Source organism: Lissotriton helveticus, chromosome 1_2, assembly GCF_964261635.1.
Source record: "Lissotriton helveticus chromosome 1_2, aLisHel1.1, whole genome shotgun sequence".
NCBI classification, from domain to species: Eukaryota; Metazoa; Chordata; class Amphibia; order Caudata; family Salamandridae; genus Lissotriton; species Lissotriton helveticus.
The window spans coordinates 377,376,494-377,383,993 of NC_136058.1; the positions used below are offsets into that span (position 1 = coordinate 377,376,494).

The following is a 7,500-nucleotide window of genomic DNA, read 5'->3' on the forward strand; positions in this document are numbered from 1 at the left end:
TCTCCTGCTGGACACCCTTTCCCTGAATATTTCAATTCTCTGCGTTCTCTCGGCACCTGCAGTCAATTTCATAATTAGGATAGAAAACAAAAGGTCAAGCTCTGTAATACAACTGTAGGCATATGAGGAGGGGAAAATAAGTCAAAAGGCCCACAGCATTTGTTGATCTGGCTCCGAAAGCTGTAAGTGTAAGGACCTCGTGGCGCAACGGTAGCGCGTCTGACTCCAGATCAGAAGGTTGCGTGTTCAAATCACGTCGGGGTCACTGCTTACCATTTTATTCCCCACTGAGGTCATATATTTCCTTTCGAAAACAAAGTCAAAAGAAAGCAGTCTTGCATTGGCCAGGAATCGAACCCAGGCCTCCCGCGTGGCAGGCGAGAATTCTACCACTGAACCACCAATGCTTCACATGGGTTGTTCACAGGCAGAGCTCTGCCCAAGACAGTGATCAGGTGCACACACTTAAATTGTACACATATGAACAAAGTGTGCGCAGCAGACATGATAACGCCAACGTTTCACATGAAGATGGCAAGAATCAGATGCAGGAGACTATAACTATGAATGTCTTTGCATTTGCTGAGGTCACTGGCTTGGGACTAGAGTTGTGTTTATCAGGGCATGATGGCAGGCTGCTCCCGACAAAAGTGGTTCACAGAATGCACCCGCCAGATCACCAGCACTATTGTTTTTCAGATTATCTCACTGAACTCTCCTCCTGGAAAATCCTTCCCACTGGCTTTCCCAGATTCTGTGTCCTCCCCTAAATGCTGGGGTGAAACGGGCAGAGTTCTGCGCCCTGCGTCCCTTTACGCGTCCCTAACGCGCTCCCAACGCGGCCTACAGCCCTGGTCGGGCACAGCCCTGGTCGGGCTTAGATCACTGGAGCCTTTTGTGACCAAGAACTCCGGAAGCCTAGGGTCAGGCCTGTTGCACAGGCATATTGTGCCTTGCCAATCCGGGATTGTTGTGTTTCAGGGCCTAGCCATCAATACTCCTGGGATTTCTTTCCCTGAGAACCCTCTTGTCCCTGTCCTCCCACAAGCCCCAGCTTTTATGTAAAATAAAGTGTGCACCATGGGCCTTCCCCTATTTGCTCTCTCCCCAATCTCTTTCTCCAAAGCTGAGCTCTGAAGGTAAATGTATCTATCTGAGTGAGGGGCTAGGGAGGGCCTTTCCCAGCAGTCTTACAAGTCAAGAGTTCAGAGAAAGCACCTGCTATGGGAGGGAGACTTTGCTCACAGAGAAGTCAAGTCTAACATAACACATCTGATGGGCAAGGCACACGCCTTACTGGCTGTTAGCACACCTACAGAGGAGCAGGGAGCTATGCTAAGCAGGCAACAGAAAAGTCATGTATGTGTCTCATACACTGGGACCGGTAGTAATACTGGCTCTAAGACCATTAGACAGTAGTCTATTCATCATTACGTCCAACAATAACAAGACACTAAGCAAATGAGAAATGCTGTATGGCATAAAGACGCATTATATAACACAAGCTCCAGGCAGGCACACAATTATCAAGATATATATTGAGTCTCAGGAACTGTGCTACAGTTATTAACCTCTGTGGTGCAAATGGTTAGCGCGTTCGGTTGTTAACAGAAAGGTTGGTGGTTCAAGCCCACCCAGGGAAGTATCCTTTTTGCCGGCATGAAACACTTTAATGAAACACAGATACGTACCTCTGCTCTCTCCTGCTTAAGACCCTTTATCTGAACATTTCAATCCTCTGCGTTCTCTCTGCACCTGCAGTCAATTTCATAATTAGGATAGAAAACAAAAGGCCTAGCCCTGTAATACAACTGTAGGCATATGAGGAGGGGAAAATAAGTCAAAAGGCCATCAGCATTTGTTGATCTGGCTTGAAGGCTGTAAGTGTAAGGACCTTGTGGCGCAACGGTAGCGCGTCTGACTCCAGATCAGAAGGTTGCGTGGTCAAATCACGTCGGGGTCACTGCTTACCATTTTATTCCCCACTGAGGTCATATATTTCCTTTCGAAAACAAAGTCAAAAGAAAGCAGTCTTGCATTGGCCGGGAATCGAACCCGGGCCTCCCACGTGGCAGGCGAGAATTCTACCAATGAACCACCAATACTTCACATGGGTTGTTCACAGGCAGAGCTCTGCTCAAGACAGTGATCAGGTGCACACACTTAAATTGTACACATATGAACAAAGTGTGCGCAGCAGACATGATAACGCCAACGTTTCACATGAAGATGGCAAGAATCAGATGCAGGAGACTATAACTATGAATGTCTTTGCATTTGCTGAGGTCACTGGTTTGGGACTAGAGTTGTGTTTATCAGGGCATGATGGCAGGCTGCTCCCGACAAAAGTGGTTCACAGAATGCACCCGCCAGATCACCAGCACTATTGTGTTTCAGATTATCTCACTGAACTCTCCTCCTGGAAAATCCTTCCCACTGGCTTTCCCAGATTCTGTGTCCTCCCCTAAATGCTGGGGTGAAACGGGCAGAGTTCTGCGCCCTGCGTCCCTAACGCGCTCCCAACGCGGCCTACAGCCCTGGTCGGGCTTAGATCACTGGAGCCTTTTGTGACCAAGAACTCCGGAAGCCTAGGGTCAGGCCTGTTGCACAGGCATATTGTGCCTTGCCAATCCGGGATTGTTGTGTTTCAGGGCCTAGCCATCAATACTCCTGGGATTTCTTTCCCTGAGAACCCTCTTGTCCCTGTCCTCCCACAAGCCCCAGCTTTTATGTAAAATAAAGTGTGCACCATGGGCCTTCCCCTATTTGCTCTCTCCCCAATCTCTTTCTCCAAAGCTGAGCTCTGAAGGTAAATGTATCTATCTGAGTGAGGGGCTAGGGAGGGCCTTTCCCAGCAGTCTTACAAGTCAAGAGTTCAGAGAAAGCACCTGCTATGGGAGGGAGACTTTGCTCACAGAGAAGTCAAGTCTAACATAACACATCTGATGGGCAAGGCACACGCCTTACTGGCTGGTAGCACACCTACAGAGGAGCAGGGAGCTATGCTAAGCAGGCAACAGAAAAGTCATGTATGTGTCTCATACACTGGGACCGGTAGTAATACTGGCTCTAAGACCATTAGACAGTAGTCTATTCATCATTACGTCCAACAATAACAAGACACTAAGCAAATGAGAAATGCTGTATGGCATAAAGACGCATTATATAACACAAGCTCCAGGCAGGCACACAATTATCAAGATATATATTGAGTCTCAGGAACCGTGCTACAGTTATTAACCTCTGTGGTGCAAATAGTTAGCGCGTTCGGTTGTTAACAAAAAGGTTGGTGGTTCAAGCCCACCCAGGGAAGTATCCTTTTTGCCTGCATGAAACACTTTAATGAAACACAGATACCTACCTCTGCTCTCTCCTGCTTAAGACCCTTTATCTGAACATTTCAATCCTCTGCGTTCTCTCTGCACCTGCAGTCAATTTCATAATTAGGATAGAAAACTAAAGGCCTAGCCCTGTAATACAACTGTAGGCATATGAGGAGGGGAAAATAAGTCAAAAGGCCATCAGCATTTGTTGATCTGGCTTGAAGGCTGTAAGTGTAAAGACCTTGTGGCGCAACGGTAGCGCGTCTGACTCCAGATCAGAAGGTTGCGTGGTCAAATCACGTCGGGGTCACTGCTTACCATTTTATTCCCCACTGAGTTCATATATTTCCTTTCGAAAACAAAGTCAAAGGAACACAGCCTTGCATTGGCCGGGAATCGAACCCGGGCCTCCCGCGTGGCAAGCGAGAATTCTACCACTGAACCACCAATGCTTCACATGAGGAGTTCACAGGCATAGCTCTGTCCAAGACAGTGATCAGGTGCACACACTTAAATTGTACACATATGAACAAAGTGTGCGCAGCAGACATGACAACGCCAAAGTTTCACATGATGATGGCTTATATAAGACAAGCTCCAGGCAGGCACATACATATCAAGGAATATATTGAGTCTAAGGAAAGATGCAGTAGTCACTCGTCTCTGTGGCGCAATCGGTTAGCGCGTTCGGCTGTTAACCGAAAGGTTGGTGGTTCAAGCCCACCCAGGGACGTATTATTTTGCCTGCATGAAACACTTGAATGGAAAACAGATACGTACCTTTGCTCTCTCCTGCTGGACACCCTTTCCCTGAATATTTCAATTCTCTGCGTTCTCTCGGCACCTGCAGTCAATTTCATAATTAGGATAGAAAACAAAAGGTCAAGCTCTGTAATACAACTGTAGGCATATGAGGAGGGGAAAATAAGTCAAAAGGCCCACAGCATTTGTTGATCTGGCTCCGAAAGCTGTAAGTGTAAGGACCTCGTGGCGCAACGGTAGCGCGTCTGACTCCAGATCAGAAGGTTGCGTGTTCAAATCACGTCGGGGTCACTGCTTACCATTTTATTCCCCACTGAGGTCATATATTTCCTTTCGAAAACAAAGTCAAAAGAAAGCAGTCTTGCATTGGCCGGGTATCGAACCCGGGCCTCCCGCATGGCAGGCGAGAATTCTACCACTGAACCACCAATGCTTCACATGGGTTGTTCACAGGCAGAGCTCTGCCCAAGACAGTGATCAGGTGCACACACTTAAATTGTACACATATGAACAAAGTGTGCGCAGCAGACATGATAACGCCAACGTTTCACATGAAGATGGCAAGAATCAGATGCAGGAGACTATAACTATGAATGTCTTTGCATTTGCTGAGGTCACTGGCTTGGGACTAGAGTTGTGTTTATCAGGGCATGATGGCAGGCTGCTCCCGACAAAAGTGGTTCACAGAATGCACCCGCCAGATCACCAGCACTATTGTGTTTCAGATTATCTCACTGAACTCTCCTCCTGGAAAATCCTTCCCACTGGCTTTCCCAGATTCTGTGTCCTCCCCTAAATGCTGGGGTGAAACGGGCAGAGTTCTGCGCCCTGCGTCCCTTTACGCGTCCCTAACGCGCTCCCAATGCGGCCTACAGCCCTGGTCGGGCACAGCCCTGGTCGGGCTTAGATCACTGGAGCCTTTTGTGACCAAGAACTCCGGAAGCCTAGGGTCAGGCCTGTTGCACAGGCATATTGTGCCTTGCCAATCCGGGATTGTTGTGTTTCAGGGCCTAGCCATCAATACTCCTGGGATTTCTTTCCCTGAGAACCCTCTTGTCCCTGTCCTCCCACAAGCCCCAGCTTTTATGTAAAATAAAGTGTGCACCATGGGCCTTCCCCTATTTGCTCTCTCCCCAATCTCTTTCTCCAAAGCTGAGCTCTGAAGGTAAATGTATATATCTGAGTGAGGGGCTAGGGAGGGCCTTTCCCAGCAGTCTTACAAGTCAAGAGTTCAGAGAAAGCACCTGCTATGGGAGGGAGACTTTTCTCACAGAGAAGTCAAGTCTAACATAACACATCTGATGGGCAAGGCACACACCTTACTGGCTGGTAGCACACCTACAGAGGAGCAGGGAGCTATGCTAAGCAGGCAACAGAAAAGTCATGTATGTGTCTCATACACTGGGACCGGTAGTAATACTGGCTCTAAGACCATTAGACAGTAGTCTATTCATCATTACGTCCAACAATAACAAGACACTAAGCAAATGAGAAATGAGGGGTGCCCAAACCAGTCCTGGCGGGCCGTATCCATGCCAGATTTTTGGGATATCCCCATCTGGGGATCACGGTTCGATCCCCGGCACCGGCGGCAGATTAGCCCAGCACCAGGTGACTCTGGGAAATAGCTGGCGCCGCGGCTAGGGCGGCTGACTCCGGAATCTGGAGATTTTTTTATTTAAGGTTTTTGTAGAGCGCGTAGTAACCCTCGAGCATCCCAGAGATCAGGGTTCGATCCCCGGCACCGGCCGCAGATTAGCCCAGCACCACGTGACTCTGGGAAATAGCTGGCGCCGCGGCTAGGGAGGCTGACTCCGGAATCTGGAGATCACGGTTCGATCCCCGGCACCGGCGGCAGATTAGCCCAGCACCAGGTGACTCTGGGAAATAGCTGGCGCCGCGGCTAGGGCGGCTGACTCCGGAATCTGGAGATTTTTTTATTTAAGGTTTTTGTAGAGCGCGTAGTAACCCTCGAGCATCCCAGAGATCAGGGTTCGATCCCCGGCACCGGCCGCAGATTAGCCCAGCACCATTTGACTCTGGGCAATAGCTTGCTTAATCTTCCCAACGGCCCCTAGCGCCTAGAGACCCTTACGGGTGATTGTGCGCCTTACAAATGTGGATTATTATTATTATTATTATTATTTGGGCCGATTCCGATCCGGTTCGTAAAAGCACATCTGCCCGAATCTGTCGGACAACCACGTACGCCCGGGAGAGGACTGCCCGGGACCCGTGGAGCCCGTCCTGGTCACTCTGACCTGCCATCGGCCTGGAGAAGGGAGCGCCGGACGCCCGGGGGGAGGACTGCCCGGGACCCGTGGAGCCCGTCCTGGGCACTCTGACCTGCCGTCTGCCCGGGGAAGGGAGCCCCGGACGCCCGGGGGGAGGACTGCCCGGGACCCATGGAGCCCGTCCTGGGCACTCTGACCTGCCGACGGCCCGGGGAAGGGAGCCCCGGACGCCCGGGGGAGGACTGCCCGGGACCCGTGGAACTCGTCCTGGGCACTCTGACTTTCTGCTGACCCGGGGAAGGGAACCCCGGACGCCCGGGAGCCGTGGAGCCCGTCCTGGGCACTCTGACAAGCCGTCGGACCGGGGAAGGGAGCCCCGGACGCCCGGGACCCGTGGAGCCTGTCCTGGGAACTCCGGCATGCCGTTGGCCCAGGGAAGGGAGTCCCAGATACCCGGGACCCGTGGAGCCCGTCATGGGCACTCTGACAAGCCGGTGTCCCGGGGAAGGGAGCCCCGGACGCCGGGGACTCGTGGAGCCCGTCCTGGGCACTCTGGCATGCCGTTGGCACGGGGAAGGGAGCCCCAGATGCCCGGGACCCGTGGAGCCCGTCCTGGGCACTCTGACAAGCCGTTGTCCCGGGGAAGGGAGCCCCGGACGCCGGGGACTCGTGGAGCCCGTCCTGGGCACTCTGGCATGCCGTTGGCCCGGGGAAGGGAGCCCAAGATGCCCGGGACCCGTGGAGCCCGTCCTGGGCACTCTGACAAGCCGTTGTCCCAGGGAAGGGAGCCCCGGACGCCCGGGACTCGTGGAGCCCGTCCTGGGCATTCTGGCATGCCGTTGGCCCGGGGAAGGGAGCCCCGGACGTCCGGGGCCCGTGGAGCCCATCCTGGGCACTCTGACAAGCCGTTGGCCCGGGGAAGGGAGAGCCGGACACCCAGCGGAGGAATGCCCGGGACCCATGGAGCCCGTCCTGGGCAATCTGACCTGCCGTCGGCCCGGAGAAGGGAGCGACGGACGCCCGGGGGGAGGAATGCCCGGGACGCATGGAGCCCATCCTGGGCACTTTGACATGCCATCGGCCTTGAGACCCGGGGGACGACTGCCCGGGAAGCATGGAGCCCGACCTGGGCACTCGCTCATGCCGTTGGCCTGGAGACCCGGGGGACGACTGCCCGGGGC

General features: G+C 52.7%; 5 non-coding genes across 5 annotated transcripts; 3 read left to right on the forward strand and 2 right to left on the reverse strand.

The window, feature by feature from the left end:
- The first annotated feature begins 193 nt into the window (after positions 1 to 193).
- TRNAW-CCA (transfer RNA tryptophan (anticodon CCA)) lies at positions 194 to 265 on the forward strand. Its single transcript has one exon. It is a non-coding gene; the product is annotated as a tRNA-Trp (tRNA).
- Positions 266 to 3,704: 3,439 nt separating this feature from the next.
- On the reverse strand, positions 3,705 to 3,775 carry TRNAG-GCC (transfer RNA glycine (anticodon GCC)). The gene has a single exon. It is a non-coding gene; the product is annotated as a tRNA-Gly (tRNA).
- Positions 3,776 to 3,982: 207 nt separating this feature from the next.
- On the forward strand, positions 3,983 to 4,056 carry TRNAN-GUU (transfer RNA asparagine (anticodon GUU)). Its single transcript has one exon. It is a non-coding gene; the product is annotated as a tRNA-Asn (tRNA).
- Positions 4,057 to 4,304: 248 nt separating this feature from the next.
- On the forward strand, positions 4,305 to 4,376 carry TRNAW-CCA (transfer RNA tryptophan (anticodon CCA)). Its single transcript has one exon. It is a non-coding gene; the product is annotated as a tRNA-Trp (tRNA).
- A 71-nt stretch (positions 4,377 to 4,447) lies between these two features.
- On the reverse strand, positions 4,448 to 4,518 carry TRNAG-GCC (transfer RNA glycine (anticodon GCC)). Its single transcript has one exon. It is a non-coding gene; the product is annotated as a tRNA-Gly (tRNA).
- Between the last annotated feature and the right edge of the window lie 2,982 nt (positions 4,519 to 7,500).